Genomic DNA, 15,942 nt, shown 5'->3' on the forward strand with positions numbered 1-15,942 from the left:
GGGTTGCTTGGCCTCACAAATGTGGGTTCAGGGAACACTGTAGACACAAAGGGTCCCAAGATGAGGGCTCCATAGTTCTCAGGGACAATACCAGTGGACTTTGCCGTGCGGGCTGAGGAGGGCAAGAGGGACCAAGCCTTCCCTTTGGCCTGATTCCGTCTTCAAAGCTAGAGTGATAGATATTGCATAACTTTTGCATCTCATGTTATTTATTAAGGGTGGCCCTTTTTCAGTTGTCCATCACTTACTTATTCATTTGACAAGTATTTGCTAAGAGCCTGTTTATGTGCCAGGGCCAATGCTAGGTGCTGAGGACATAAAAATGGATAGAATATGGTTATTGACCTTGAGGGGCTCACAATCCCAAAGTACAAACAGTTGTAAAATATGATGAAAGCTAAAGTAGGGGTCTGTGAGTCAACTGCTACAGAGGAATATGCACCTAGCTCCTTTGAGAGTGGGCACAGAGGGTATCCAAGTCTGAGGAGGCGACATCTGAACTGATTTACGAAGAATAAGTAGGTGTTTTCAAGGCAGAAAAGGGAGCAGAGGAAGATACTACAGAAGGAGAGAATAAAATTTTTATATGTTAGCTTGTTTGCATGTACCTGAACCTACTTTAAAAGGAATCAGAGACAAGATTCAAAAGTATGTTTAGGTTATGTTAAGATTGGACTTTATCCTGAAGCAAACTAGAAAAAAAATGAAGGATTTTTATTTAATAGTCTAATCATCAGATTTATATTTTGGAATATCATTCTGTTTAACCTGAATGATTAAGGAAGTCATCCAGGCTAGAACAGATAGGAGGAGGTTTCCAAAATGGGAGAAGGGGCAAGAATTTAAGAGATTTTGGAAGTAGAAACTCTAGCTGTTCTAGAAAATAAATGGGCACAATTCTGTCATTGGAAAGAAGTCAATACGATCCACTGCTATAATGTCCTAACCAGTCTCCATACTTCTACTCTTATTCTTCTATAGTATATTCACCACGTATCACTTAAAACTGAAATTTCATGTCATTTCCCTGCTCAAAACTCTGCAGTATTTCCCATCACCTTTAGAATAAAATCCAAATTTAACTCAGCCTACAGGGTCCTATATGATCAGGGCTGCTTACCTAAGTGCGCTGATCTTTTTAGTCTCCTTTCTTACTCCCCTCTAGTCAGACCTGTCCCTACGCTGTCTGTGAAGCGTGTACCCAGCAACAATATCCATTATTTTCCCACCTCAGGACCTGTGTCCTTTTTGTTCTCTCTGCCTGGACTGTCCTTCCTCCAGATTTTCCCACAGTTTTCTCCCCTCGTTTAGGTCTTTGTCAAATGTCACTGGCCCAGTTAGGTGTTGCCTAAACACCCAGCCTAAAACATCCAACGCCCCTTGCTGCCATGACCTTTCCCTTCAGCCTGTGTCATTTCTCTTCACTGCACTTAACACAACCTGAAATTATAGATTTAATTGTTCACCCCAACAAAATGTAAAATACAAAAAGAAGGACTTAATAAGATTCTAAGACCCTTGCCTCAGCAGAATAAACCAGAGATTGGGCCACAAGGACCAAAGATAAATATCTTCAGGCTTACTTCTCCAAAGGGTGCTCCACAAACCAGTAGCATCAATCAGCATCACCTGCAAGTTTGTTAGACATGCAGTATCTCAGACCTACCCAATTAGAATCTGCACTTTAACAAGATCCCTAGGTGATTAAAACCTGAGAAGCAGTGAACTATAGCATTGTTTTTCAAACTGCAGAGTTAGAAGTTACAGCTAGCAATTTTTTAAATGAATAGAGCAGAAGGGGATAGGCTAGATTAAGAACAGAAAATACGGGAGTGTAAAACCTGTAGATCGATTAAGTATCATCTTAAGAAACTATACACCTACATGCATAAGCTCACAATGTAAAATATATTTATTACTATGAATTGTGGTCAAAATGCCCGGAAGCTGCTGATCCACAGGTTAGCCAGGAACCTGAGGTGAGAATTAATCCATTTAGGAAAGTGATACTATATTGTGACAATTAATCAGATCTTCTAAATAGAGTTTGGAGAATGAAAGCAAAGGGGTTGTTTTGACAGACCTTTTCCAGGCTGTTAAAATGGTCCTAGTTTCGTCTTATCACATGTAGAACAGTGCTTAAATTATTCAACTCTTTCCTCCCACCATTGCATCCTTGAAAAAAATCAAACAGACTAAACCCTCTTAAAGTCAGCAATTTGGGGCTTTAGAAATGTCCTAACCTCAACATGTGTTTTGTTAATGAATAACAGATTTAGAGGGTTACAGTGCCTTTTGGGTGTTTTAAAAGGAAAATGAAAAATAAAATAGCAAAAGAGTAAATTTTAACCATAGTGATTGATAAAGACTCAGTACAAATCCAAGTGTTAGTAATCCAAAAACATAGTTTTCTAGTAATATGACATTTGGAAATTATCTACATTCATCATCTTTTTAAAAGCTGATGTATATTTAGACTAACTAAAGCCTTTCCTTTGTTCAAGAGACATTGAAACATATTGGTAATATAAAACCACATAGGATGCACTAATTACCTAACACACATTCAACAGATCTTTTTAAAGATCTTTTCTATTTAAGGCGATGTGGAAAATAAAGGTGAAAGCCTTTGCACAATCTCAAAGCAACTTTTCTAGACAGGAAAACTTGAGTATTGATAGACAAGCAGGGGCCAAATTTTTGTATGTTTGGGGAAAAAAAATAGCCTCTAAATTAAGGCCAAATTTTGGCTAATTAGAGGCTGATGAGTTATTGTACTACCAGGTGATTTGGATCTCATACTCCCTTCCTATTCTTTTTGTTTGGCTATTTAATTCTCCTCTGGTACATCCCTTAAAGAATGAGCAATGTCAGAGCAAGACACTGAAACTTCTATCAATTAAGTTTCCTTTTGGGGCATTTGCCTCTGTGTAGAGCCTGTAATACTTGATGAGATTAATTTCAGATAATCTGGTATATATAAAATTGTTAGAATAGTGTTGGGCTAACAAAAAAGGGTGAAACAAAGAGTAATTAGCAAACACACCATCATTGTTTATCTCCCTCATTTGTCTAAATATAGCCTTATGATAACTCCCCATCACTAGAAAGAATCTTTGTATAAACTTCATCTCTTTCAAAGAGTTTGATCTCTGGTAAGCACCTTAGATTTTTATGATTAAAATACCTAATGGAGACTCCTGCTTCTAGCTATGACAAAGAGCAGCATTCCCAGTAACATCAGGAATAAGTTAAGGGTCTTCTTTATAACCACTATTATTTAGCCAACATAATTAGATGACATAAGTAAATAAAAATAAAAAAATTGGGAAAAGTGAAGCAAAATCATCATTATTTGCTAATGCTATGATTGTTTACCCAGAAAACTCAAGGGAATCAAATGAAAAACTGTCAGAAACAATAAGAGAACTCAAAATTAGTACATAGAAACTAAAGATTATTATACAACCAGTAAGAAGACAAAAACTGAAAGGATAAAATGTATAGAACATGTGAAAGATTTAAATGAAAACTAGTGAGGGACACACAAAAAGACATACTAAATGATATCCCATGCTCTTGTTCAGGAAATTTCAGCATGACAAAGATGTCAATTCTCCCTAAATTAATCTATAAAATTTTGGGTAATCCCAAGAAAAACACTAAGATGATTTATTTTGGAACTAGAAAACTGATTCTAAAGTTCAAATGAAAAACAAGCAAATAAAAAGAGCCAGGGAAAGTCTAAAAAAAATTAAGAAAAATGAGATGCGTTTTTCTATCAGACAGTAAAATGTATTTTATAAGCTGAAACATTTAAAATATGGTACTCATGGGAATTCCCTGGCGCTCCAGTGGTTAAGACTCCGTGCTTCCACTGCAGGGGACGCGGGTTCGTGCCCCGGTCCGGGAGGATCCCGCATGCCACGGAGCGGCTGGGCCCGTGAGCCATGGCCGCTAAGCCTGCAGGTCCGGAGCCTGTGCTCCTCAACGGGAGAGGCCACAGCAGTGAGAGGCCCGCATACCGCAAAAATAAATAAATAAATAAATAAATAAACTGTAAAAGTACTAGAAGAAAACACAGGAAGTTAAAAAGAATAATAATTTCTGATGCCATTAAAAAGATGGTGTAATTAAGCTACATAATAACAAAAATGTTCTGTATCACTAAAGCCGTTTATTATAAACACAGTCGAACTGACAAATTCAGTAAAATATTTGCTACTCACATCCCAAAGAGGATGTAAATTCTTTACTGAAAAGGGTTTCTACAAATCAGAAATGAAGCAAAACAAAACAACCAACCCCACCCCCCACACACACACATAATAGGAAATTTGGCAAAGGATATGAACAGATAGTTTACAAGATGTAGAAATGGACTTTAAATACATGAGAAGAAACTCACCTTCAATCATAAAAAGTGAATGCAGGGCTTCCCTGGTGGCGCAGTGGTTGAGAGTCCGCCTGCCGATGCAGGGGACACGGGTTCGTGCCCCGGTCCGGGAAGATCCCACATGCCGCGGAGCGGCTGGGCCCGTGAGCCATGGCTGCTGAGCCTGCGCGTCCAGAGCCTGTGCTCCACAAGGGGAGAGGCCACAGCAGTGAGAGGCCCGTGTACCGCAAAAAAAAAAAAAAAAAAAAAAAAAAAAAGTGAATGCAAATTAGACTTATAAGATTGCATGGTTTACTCATCAGATAGGCAAACATCGTGAATCTTGACAACACTGTGTTGATGAAGATATGGTCCGCTCATTCATTGCTGAAAGGGCTGTAAATTGGTACTCTTCAGAGAGTAATTCGGCAAAATCTCTTAAAATTAAAACTGCACAGACCCTTTGCATATGCTAATGACTTTAAGCTGGCAATTCCACTTCTAGGAATTTAAGCTACAAATATACTCTTGGATGTGTCAAATGACATATGTGCAAGAATTGCATCACTGTAACAGCAAAATGTTAGAAACAATGTAAGTTTCTATCCGTAGGGGACTGATTCAACAGATTATGATATATTCATCTGACAGAGTGCTATTGGACCAATAGGGAACAAGATCTGTCAGTCTCTGTCTCTCCTGCAACCATTGCAGCCACTCTCCAACTTCTACCCTCTCAGGACTCTGCTTTATTTTTCTCCATAGTACTTATCACCATCTGGCACACTATATGTTTCAGTGCTTATTTGATTTTTGTCTGTCTTTTCTGTACCCCTTCTACTAGAATATAATTTCCACGAAGGCAGACATTTTACCTATTTTGCCCACTGCTGTATCCTCACCACCTAAGTGTGCCTGACCTATAAAGACATAAAGACTTGTCAAATGAATGAATAAAGACTTGTCAAATGAATGAATAAAAGGATAAATAAACATGGAAAGATCCCCAAAATCTATTGTAAAGCAAAGAAAGCAAGATGTAGCAGTAGTCTATTATTTGTGTAAAAAATTATATACATACATGCATTTGTGTATAAACATGTGCATATACGTGCCTATGCAGAGACGTTCTGGAAGGATATGCAGGAAGCTGGTACCAGAGGTAGTCCCTGGGAGCAGAAGAGCAGAACTATGTGGCTGGCCATCCTAAGTCAAAGGGAAACCTGATTTGTCACACTTTGCCCTTACATCTTTTGAATATTGTACCACACTTATGCATTATGTAATAAAAAAATTAATTTTTAAAAATCGCTGATTTAAAGAATTACCTGAGGAAAGCAGAGGCTTCTGAAAGTAACAGAGAATTAATAGCCAGAGGCACAAGAGGCAAACATGGAGAGGTGAGAATTCCAACGGGAAGAGGGAAGGTGGGAAAGGTCTCCTTTGGTCCTGAAGACTCAAGTAGACTCATCCCTATGCCCGTGTCCCCTCCAGCCCACCTTTGTGTCCACTCCCAACCTTCCAGAGGCAGCACCTTCTCCATTCCTTGGAGGCACTTATATTTCTGTACTTTTCCATAAGTGGTTCCATCTATTGGAATGCATATTCCTCTCCTGTCTACTTAAAAATATCTCCCATTCATTCTTGGTGAAGGCATCTCTCCTCAGTCTGTGCTTGCACAACAACTTGGTCTTTTTTTTTTTTTTAATATTTATTTATTTGGTTGTGCCAGGTCTTAGTTGCAGCTCACCGGCTCCTTTGTTGTGGCACGTGGGCTCCTTAGTTGTGGCATGCCAATTCCTAGTTGAGGCATGCATGTGGGATCTAGTTCCCTGGCCAGGGATCGAACCTGGGCCCCCTGCATTGGGAGCACAGAGTCTTAACCACTGCGCCCCCAGGGATTTAGTTGTAGTTGATTTACATTGTTGTGTTAGTTTCTGCTGTACAGCAAAGTGAGTCAGTTATACATATACATATATCCACTCTTTTTTAGATTCCCATATAGGTCATTACAGAGTATTGAGTAGAGTTCCCTGTGCTATACAGTAGGTCCTTATTAGTTTTCTATTTTATAACAACTTGTTCTTATTTCTATTTAGAACTAAACACCATCTTTTTGTTTACAAGTCTTTTTATTCAGATAGTCTTTTATGGTATCTGTTTTTGTTTACATATGTGTTTACACACCTGCAGACTCCTTGAAGGTAGGAGATGTCATTTGTCTTTGTACTCTATTGCTTAAACAGTAACTTGCACAGAACAAGCCTGACAGATAGTAGGTGTAACCCCTTGAATATTCATTGAATGAATGACTGTAATTCTCTTCTTCATATAGCTTATATATTGACTTTAAAATTAGGAGCAAATTCTATTGGAAGATCTATTGAGTGGCCTTAGAAAATGCTAGTCATTAGTACACTGAAGTTATAGTAGAATGCCCACCAATAAAATTGCCTTGAGGGAATTAAACTTTAAAAAAATTCAATAAATGGATTTTGCAGCAATATGCAAATTCACCTGAAAGAGGTCTGACCAATAAAACAGGACCGTAACCAGAAAGTCATTAGCACATGCAAAGGAAGAATGTGTCCCTCAGTAGCAGAGTTAGCAGCCTCCTTAGCAAAAAAGAGTCGGAATGCAAAGGTCCTGGGGAGAGCCATTCTGTTCTGTTCAGTTTGGCAGGGCTCTCCTTATTTGTGGAGATAAATGTCTCAAGCTCTCTTAGCAGAGGCCAGTAAACACTGGATTCCTCTAATTAACCCCTCCTGTTCATTTTCCATATTTACCAAGTAAGCTTACAGTCCTGCTTTCACTCCCATATAGGTCTGCCTTCTTGGAGAATGCACACTGTTCATGATGACTTTAACATTCCTGGGTTTCTGACCTTCATATTTTTCATTATAAATTGAGTTATTTGGCTCTTAGACAAATGTAGCCCAGGCAAGTGGGCTACATTAACGTGACTGTGTGTCCCTGAGACATTAATAAGTGCTTCAGATGCTGATAAAATCAGAGTTCTGAATCTGCAAAGCTGAGGATCAAAGGCTGGCTAGGGCACAAACACCAAGGAGTACTTCCCTACCCCAAACTGTCCCCACCTCCCAAGTAAAGCCCTGGGAGACAGTCAGCTTACTTCCAGGGCCACCTTAGGACAGCAGTCCTGCCTGTGTGCCATTTGACAAACATTTATACCTGCTGTGCGCCAGACACAAGGATGCAAAGACAGAGAGGGGAGGGGCTGTGCAGGGAGCCCATGCTGCCTGGTTTGTCTGGTCTAGTTGTTCGTAGCCCTAAGATTCACTGATTACGAAGCCCTAACCTTGTGATAAAATCAAAAGAAATCTTTCACAGGAAAATGCACAGAAACTGAGCTGGTCAAGCTGTTTATTTTATTGCATTAAAATTAATTCCTTTGACATATAAGGATGGGCTCTGGAATCAGACAGTTACGTGCTGAAATGTTTGGTTTTATCATGTACTAGCTGTGTGACACTGGGTAAGTTACATAATCTCAATTCTCTGAGATGTTTAAGGGACGTAATATTGATGCTCCCCTCATAGGACTGTTTAAAGGGTTAAGTTAGACACTGTATACGAAGTAATATCATGGTGCTTAGCTTGTAGTAAGCAATAAATAACTGCTATAAGTATTATTATGCAAAATGTTATCTTCATTAATTTAAATTAAACCCAAGTGTCTACAAAATAAAAGGCAATCTCAGCTTTACTCAATAGTGAATTCCAGTGAAAGACTGCTTTTGATTTGAATAAGAAGTCGTGTTATGTCATCTATGTCATCCATTTAATTTCAATTTTTTTTAATGGCAAAAAGCTCTGAAAATATTGGCTTAATATACGTTAAAGTACATACTCCAAGATTGAGTTGAATTCATGCCTCATCACCACTGTGAATCAATGGAACCATCTTGGGTGAGGTGTACATCATTGAAGCTTTCTGTGGGCCAAAAAGGATGATGAATTCATGATTTAATTTTAAAGTCATCTAAGCAGAAGTAACATTCAAAAGAATTTTATGGTGTTTTGGGGTATTGAAGATTTCTGCTTGCAGAGAAACAAGACTTTGAGCTTCAGACCACAGAAAGTCCTTCCTCTTTATTGGAAAGTTTACATGTTGTTTGCTTTCTATCTGCACTTCCTGACATGGCAGCTGAGCTATAAGAGTTGATGGGGTTCTTTTAGCAGCATCCAGAATGCTCTATGTAGGACCTTGGATCAAAAGATTTATCTTAGTCTCATGGTCAAAAACACCTATGACGTAACAAAACTAGGAATGAACACCTCCCAGTTAAATTGTTCTGAAAAGGCTTTCTTTCTCTCTCTTCCTCTCTCTCTGTTTCTCTCTCTCTCTATTGAGCACACATACAACTTAGGCATGAAGTTCAATCACATACTTTAAGATTTGTTCTTTGGAAAGTCACAAGTGGACTAAGTGTAATGGAGAAGAGCTTCCTACTCTGATCTCTTTTCTATTTAAATTTTCTTGAAAAGGCTGATATCAAGACCAGGCTCTGTGAAAGTCACCTACTTTCACAGCAGTAGACAAGTTTCCTTTCAGATCTGCTGGCACAGCCCAATTCCTGTTGATGCTGAGAGCAATGAGTCATGACAATGTGTGGAGCGTCTTCAGCAAAGCTGCTCAACCAGGCGTGTTACTGAGCTCAGGTGCTCCATCTGTGCCCAGAGAACCAAAATGTTCCATTCACACAGAGTTTTCCTGGACAAAGACGTTTTTTCACCATTCGGAAAGTGGCAAGGGCTTGCCAAGTCTCCAAAAGGGGATCAGAAAAATTGGAATATTTCTTCCAATTTTTAGTGGAAGAAATAGTGGCACCCGTGTATGAAAAAAAGAATGATAGTGGAAGAGCTGGTTAAAATGAGAGGCATCAGCGGTTTCATCCAGTTGTTTGCCTGTTGAAGGAAAGTGGTTTAGGAGCCATTTTAAGGATCTGTGTCCAGATATTAGAGGAAAGATCAGTGATTCTAAAGGGAATTGTGACTTTTGACATTGGCATGGCTTCAGTTTTCTTCCTTTGCCCCAAGCCATAAACCATTTCAAATATTTCCAGGGTACATGGCTTCATTAAGTTTTCTACAATTTTATGGCTTCTTTTGCTTGGCAAAAAAGGGGGACATTTTAAGGCTGCCCAAAGACATGTTGGGCAAGTCCAATTTTGTTAAAGTTTCAGACTTTTAAAGTCAAAACTTTTCTTATGAAACTATTTACACAAGTCCAAGTATTTTTCCTTTAAAAATTACTTTAAATTCTAGCATATTTCAAATATACAAAAGTCCAGAAAGTAATATAACAAATAATCTAGGTACCCCCTACACTGAGATTTAACAAATGTTAATGCACATTTATCTTAGATCTCTTTCCTTTTTAAAGAAATAAAACATAAATAACAGCAACATTACAGCTCCTATACCTTTTCCCTCCATCTGTCTTCAGAAGTAACTAATAAGCTGAATTTGGTATGCTTGTATTTATATTACAAATGTGTATCTGTTAAAAATATATACTATTGTACCTTTTGGAAATTTATATGAACAATGTCATACTCTACATATTCTTTTTGTTTTTTTTCACTGCACTGGGGGGGTCTTAGTTCCCCGAACAGGGATCAGGTCCTGGGCCCCCTAACGTGGAAGTGCAGAGTCCTAACCACTGGACTGCCAGGGAAGTCCCTACATATCCATTTGAAACTGGTTTGAAATGATATAAATGTTCCATTATACTAATAAACTATAATTTATATATTCACTCTCCTGCTAACTACAAGTACTTTTTCATTTTTTCACTATTATAATTAGTGCTGCAATGAACATTTATGCCCATGTGTCCCTGTGTTCATGTCAGAGTTTCTCTAGGGTAGGTGCCTAAGAGTGCAATTGCTGGGTTGTCAGGAAATCACATCTTCATCTTAACCAGGTAAAAGGGGAAACACTGTGCTCTTTCTCTCAACATATCTGACACCAAATGTGTGCGTGGTTTTCCCACACTAACCAATTCTCCCACTCTCTGGAACCAACTGAATGTCCTACAATTCAGTTACAACACTAGCTAGCCAGAGTTAGCACAGACCCCACAGGTTAATGGCTCATTCCCACAAGACTGCAACAGTGAATGAAGATAACTCTTCCAAGACTTTTGACTGGGAACATGAACAGAGAAATAGGACATTGACCAGATTAGATTCTAGAGTCTGGGAAAATGTTTTTCTTTAAGAAGGTGTGGTAGGAAGAACAATGGCCCCAAAGAGTTCTAGGCCGTAATCCCTGGAACCTGTGAATATAAGTTATATGGCAAAAGAGAATTAACATTGAAGATGGAATCAAGGTTGCTAATCAGCTGATTTTAAAACAGATCATCCTGGGTTATCCAGGTGGTCCCAATATAATCACAAGGATCCTTAAAAGTGGAAAGGGGAGGCAGAAGAGAATCATAGGGAGATGTGGCTCTGGCGGGAAGGCACAGAGAGATGGGACATTGCTTGCTTTGAAGACCAAGGGCCAGGGAATGTGGGCAGCCTCTAGAGGCTGGAAAGGGCAAGGAGATGGATTCTTCCAGAGAGCCTCCAGAAAGGAGTGCAGCCGGGCTGGTTCCTTCATTTTACCCCAATGAGACCCATCCCTGTAGGACATCTATCTACAGAACTGTAAGATGATAAAGTTGTGTTGTTTAAGATGTTAAGTTGTTTCAGCAGTAAGTAGAAGATTAATACAGAGGGAATTAATATAGAGTGCATTTGTATGTTGAAAGGAATTATTTAAAAGAGAAGAAGTTGGTTATGCATGAGAGAAGAGTATTAATTGTACAGCAAAGCTCTTGCAAGGGGAAAGATACAAATGCCAGGACTGCCTTCAAAAGGAGCTAAGAACTTCATCTAAACGTAAGGAGGCAGAGGGTAGATCCAGATGTAGGAAGGTGAGTAAAGGTGTGGGGCAAGATGAGGAGCCCCACTCACATAGGTCCTACTTTAGTCAACAAACAAGTTCATCAACTGAGAGCGAGGGTTGGATAAGGAGGTTTTGGAGGTTTAAGGGAGTGATGTGAACTAGTCATTCTGCAGCACAGGTGAACACGCTTACTAAGACTGCAGGATTGCCAGATAGTATGCACTGCCCAGTTGAAACTATGGTCATGCATTTGAAGGAGAGTTAGGAAAGATGCCACGCTGTTTTTTTTTTTTTTTTTTTTTTTTTTTTTGCGGTACGCGGGCCTCTTACTGTTGTGGCCTCTCCCATTGCGGAGCAGAGGCTCCGGACGCGCAGGCTCAGCGGCCATGGCTCACGGGCCCAGCTGCTCCGCGGCGTATGGGATCCTCCCGGACCGGGGTACGAATCCGTGTCCCCTGCATCGGCAGGCGGACTCTCAACCACTGCGCCACCATGGAAGCCCACCCACCAAACTGTTTTTAATTAACCTTATTTTAGCTGAGCAAGAGTAGGCAGAGGAGGCTAATAATGATAAGCTTTAATCTGAGTAAGGAGGTTAGGACATGGAAAGGGGTGACAGATAATGAAAAACTGGCAGGATCAATAGAGATCCTGTGCTTATGATGCACAAATATATATATTTGTGTACTACAAATAGAGGATACATCTGTGTATGAAGTCAGATATTTTATGCATCAATTAATAATAAAATTGGAAATTCCCTGGTGGTCCAGCAGTTAGGACTCTGTGCTTTCACTGCTGTGGGCCCCAGTTCAATACCTGGTTGGGGAACTAAGATCCTGCAAGCTGTGTGGTGCAGGCAAAAATAAAATAAAACAAAATAAAATAAATAGTAAAAATGCAGATAAAACAGTATTATAGAAATATGTCAGAGAGTAATAGTGAATAATTTAGGTTGTTTTTCTGGATTTTTGTGATGCTTATGGCACTTTTCAATTTGTTAAAATTTATAATCTTTAAAATTGCTCATTCTAACTATTTTTTTTAACCTATTCTTTTTCTTAAAGAAGGTGCCCTAAGTTTTATAAGCTTCAGGCACCACAAAACCTAGATCTTTCCCGGATCTGGCCTAAGATTAACAGCAGTTGATGGAAGAAGGGAAAACTTACCAGCTATGAAACACATAGTTTTATTGTGGTTAAAAAAGTAAAGTAACAAAAAGGGACTTCCCCGGCAGTCCAGTGGTTGGAACTTTGCCTTCCAGGGCAGGGGGGCAGGTTCGATCCTGGTCTAGGAGCTAGGATCCCACATGCCTCGGGGCCAAGGGGCCAAGACATGGAACAGAAGCAATGCTGTAACAGGTTCAATAAAGACTTTGAAAATGGTCCACATCCAAAAAAAAAAAAAAAAGAAAAAGAAAACACAACACATCTCATAGAACTCTTCCTAATAGTGTCAATCAATAGGGGCTTAAGATGTAATAAGAGGTAGAGGTCTCTACTTATCTAGCCTCATCACAGATTAGATTTCAAAATATCTAGAAATCTGCAAAATGGACAGATTAGATCTCCTGTTAAACATAACAGATTGAACACACATGTTTACCTGTACACCCTCAAGTAACTTCACTAAAATAAAAGTAAAGTGATAAACCAGTAACAACCAAGAGGATGGGAAATGAGAGCAAAATTTTGGAAGATGGAAGATGAAAAACAGATAGATGTTAGCAGAGAAGAGAAAGGTGAATTCTAACCACCTGCAAGAGACAAAGCCAGCCAGAAGGAATCCTTTTTGTCCTGAAGAAAGCTCAGAAATCAGAGGAAGCAGCATATATTGAAAGAGAGGAAAGAATGGGGGTGAAAACAGCTGGAGTCGTTAAAAATCTATATAAGGGACAGTTAGATTCTCAAGTCCCCACTGTAAGGCCCAGGAGCAAGGAGGCTGTCTCTCCTGATCCTGGCAGAGGACTGGAAGTTCACGCTCTGAAGTTGCTGAATTACAAATGTACTGAACTTGAGCACCCCAGGCATCCAAGCATAGGGACTGAGTGAAACCTGCATGCTGAGTACTAAGGCTCCCCCAGTTCCCTTTTTCTACTTGGAACTGGAAACAGTTGACAACTAGCAATACAGGCAGAAACACAATTTCTCTCAGGGAAACTGATCTGGCCAAGAGAAAAGCCTCAAAGAGGCTGACAATGGACACATGCCTCCACAAAATGCCTGGGTCCAAACACCAGCTCCCTAAATTGAGACCATCAATCAACAAGCTCTGCCTTTTGAAAGAAGAGCAAGCAATCAACTTTTCATTTATTTATTTATTTGGTTGCAATGGGTCTTAGTTGTGGCAGGCAGGTTCCTTAGTTGTGGCATGCAAACTCTTAGTTGAGGTATGCATGTGGGATCTAGTTCACTGACCAGGGATCAAATCCCGGTGCCCTGCATTGGGAGCTCAGAGTCTTAACCACTGCGCCACAAGGGAAGTCCCCCAAACAACTTTTCAATGCTTCAATCTAAAATATGAATGAACACGGACTTCCCTGGTGGTCCAGTGGTTTAGACTCCGCACTTCCACTGCAGGGGGCACGGGTTTGATCCTTGGTCGAGGGACTAAGATTCTGAATGCCACGCAGAGCGGCCAAAAAAAAAAAAATTAAAAAAAAAATGAATGAACAGCAGACTGACAAGGAAATCCTCTAATATGAAAGATGAAGACTAAAACAATCAAAAAGATAAAAGGGAGCAAATAGGAGACAAAGTGTAGGACCAGCAGAAGAAAAGTTAAAGGAATTTCCTTAGAAAGAGAAAATCTGATGAATCTGACACAAAAATAGGATAATATGGAAGAAGAACATTTAGAGTCTAAGAAATAGATCAAAGAAAAAATGGTGGCAGAAACAGAAAATTCAACAGAAAGGTTTGGCAAGTAAGACAGGAAATTTCACTGAAAGTATAATAACATGCCAAAGAGATGGAAACTAGGAGAGAAAAGACAAATATTTACTAGAAAACACTTAGAAGTTCAATATCTATTTAACAGGGGCTCCAGAAAGAGAAAATGGAAGGGAAGAATTACCAAAGATATAGGATAAAGAAATTTCCCAAGTGAAAGGCACATGTCAGATTTAGACGGCCCACTGAGTGCTTAACATAATAATGAAAAAAGACAAATCATGGCTGGGACTTACCTGGTGGCGCAGTGGTTAAGAATCCGCCTGCCAATGCAGGGGACATGGGTTTGAGCCCTGGTCTGGGAGGATCCCACATGCCGTGGAGCAACTAGGCCCGTGCACCACAACTACTGAAGCCTCTGCGCCTACAGCCCATGCTCTGCAGCAATGAGAAGCCTACGCACTGCAATGAGAAGCCAGCGCACCGCAATGAGTAGCCCCCTCTCACGCCGCAACTAGAGAAAGCCCGTGTGCAGCAACGAAGACCCAACACAGCCAAAAATAAATAAATAAATTTATATAGAAAAAAAAAGACAAATCATGGCAAATCTTTAAGATATTCAAGTAGATCTGGGTAAGAAGTTCCAAAAGCTTCCAGAGGGAAAATACAAAGGAATCAGAATGCCATTGGTTTTCCAAACTGCAACTCTGGAAACCAGAAGACAATATTGTGATGCCTTCAAAATTATAAAGGAAAATGATTTCCAACGTAGAGGTCTATGCCTCACCAAACTATTAACCAAGTGTGAAGATAAATTAAAAACATTTTCTAACACACATGGTCTCGAAGAATGTGCAATCGGATCTCCAGAGAATACTGAAGAAGTACTCAACTAAAATAAGGGAAAAGAAAGAGGACAATATGGGATTCAGGAAACAAGGAGTCTGCACAGGAAATAATTCCCAGGCTGTTAGGGAAGTATAATCCCAGAATAACCACAGAGCAATGAGCTTTAAAATCAATCCAGACTAGAGTGGGGGTGGCAGGCTCCAGGAGAGATACCTCCAAGAAAAAGAGAAATAGAACTGACAGATCATCTGACGTGATGAACTGCATCGACAGGAAGAAAGTCTGGGTGTAAATTTGTGACTGATATATAGAAAAATAAGGCAAAAAAGGGGCAAGTTTTAACTGTAGGAAAAAGAAATATTTGTGTAACAAGAAAATAAGTTGGAGAAAAAAAAAGAAAAGCAAACATAGTACACTGCCTGGCTCAGCTGTGAACAATATTTGCACAGTAATAACACTATAAACATTAAATGTTTATTCAATAAAAATTGCAATACAAGTATAGCAGGAGTTTAGGAGTAAGAAACGTGTAGGTGTAGTCTAAGTAGAGGAGAACTAAATTTTCTTCTGTATCAGGAAGCCAAAAATGGATGTCTAAAAAATGGAGAAATCAAGAAGTAGAATAGCAGGTGAGGGCATTAAAATATAAATAGGAAGATCTATATTAGCAGAAACAGTTATAAGAGTTCAAAGTTCTGGGTAGGGTTTTAGGTAGGGGATTGCTGTCTTTTGTTATAATCCTTGTAGAACTGAAGTATTTAACCATTAAGACGATGTGCATGTATTATTTTGATTTTAGAGGGCGAATTGCATATCTTCCAGAAATATTTGCATTGCAGGCAAATTGTTATTTCTTAATATCCTATTAATTATTTCAACACATACAAACAGGCTATTTCACATATAGCT

This window comes from Stenella coeruleoalba (genome assembly GCF_951394435.1).
Source record: "Stenella coeruleoalba genome assembly, chromosome: 11".
Classification (NCBI taxonomy): domain Eukaryota; kingdom Metazoa; phylum Chordata; class Mammalia; order Artiodactyla; family Delphinidae; genus Stenella; species Stenella coeruleoalba.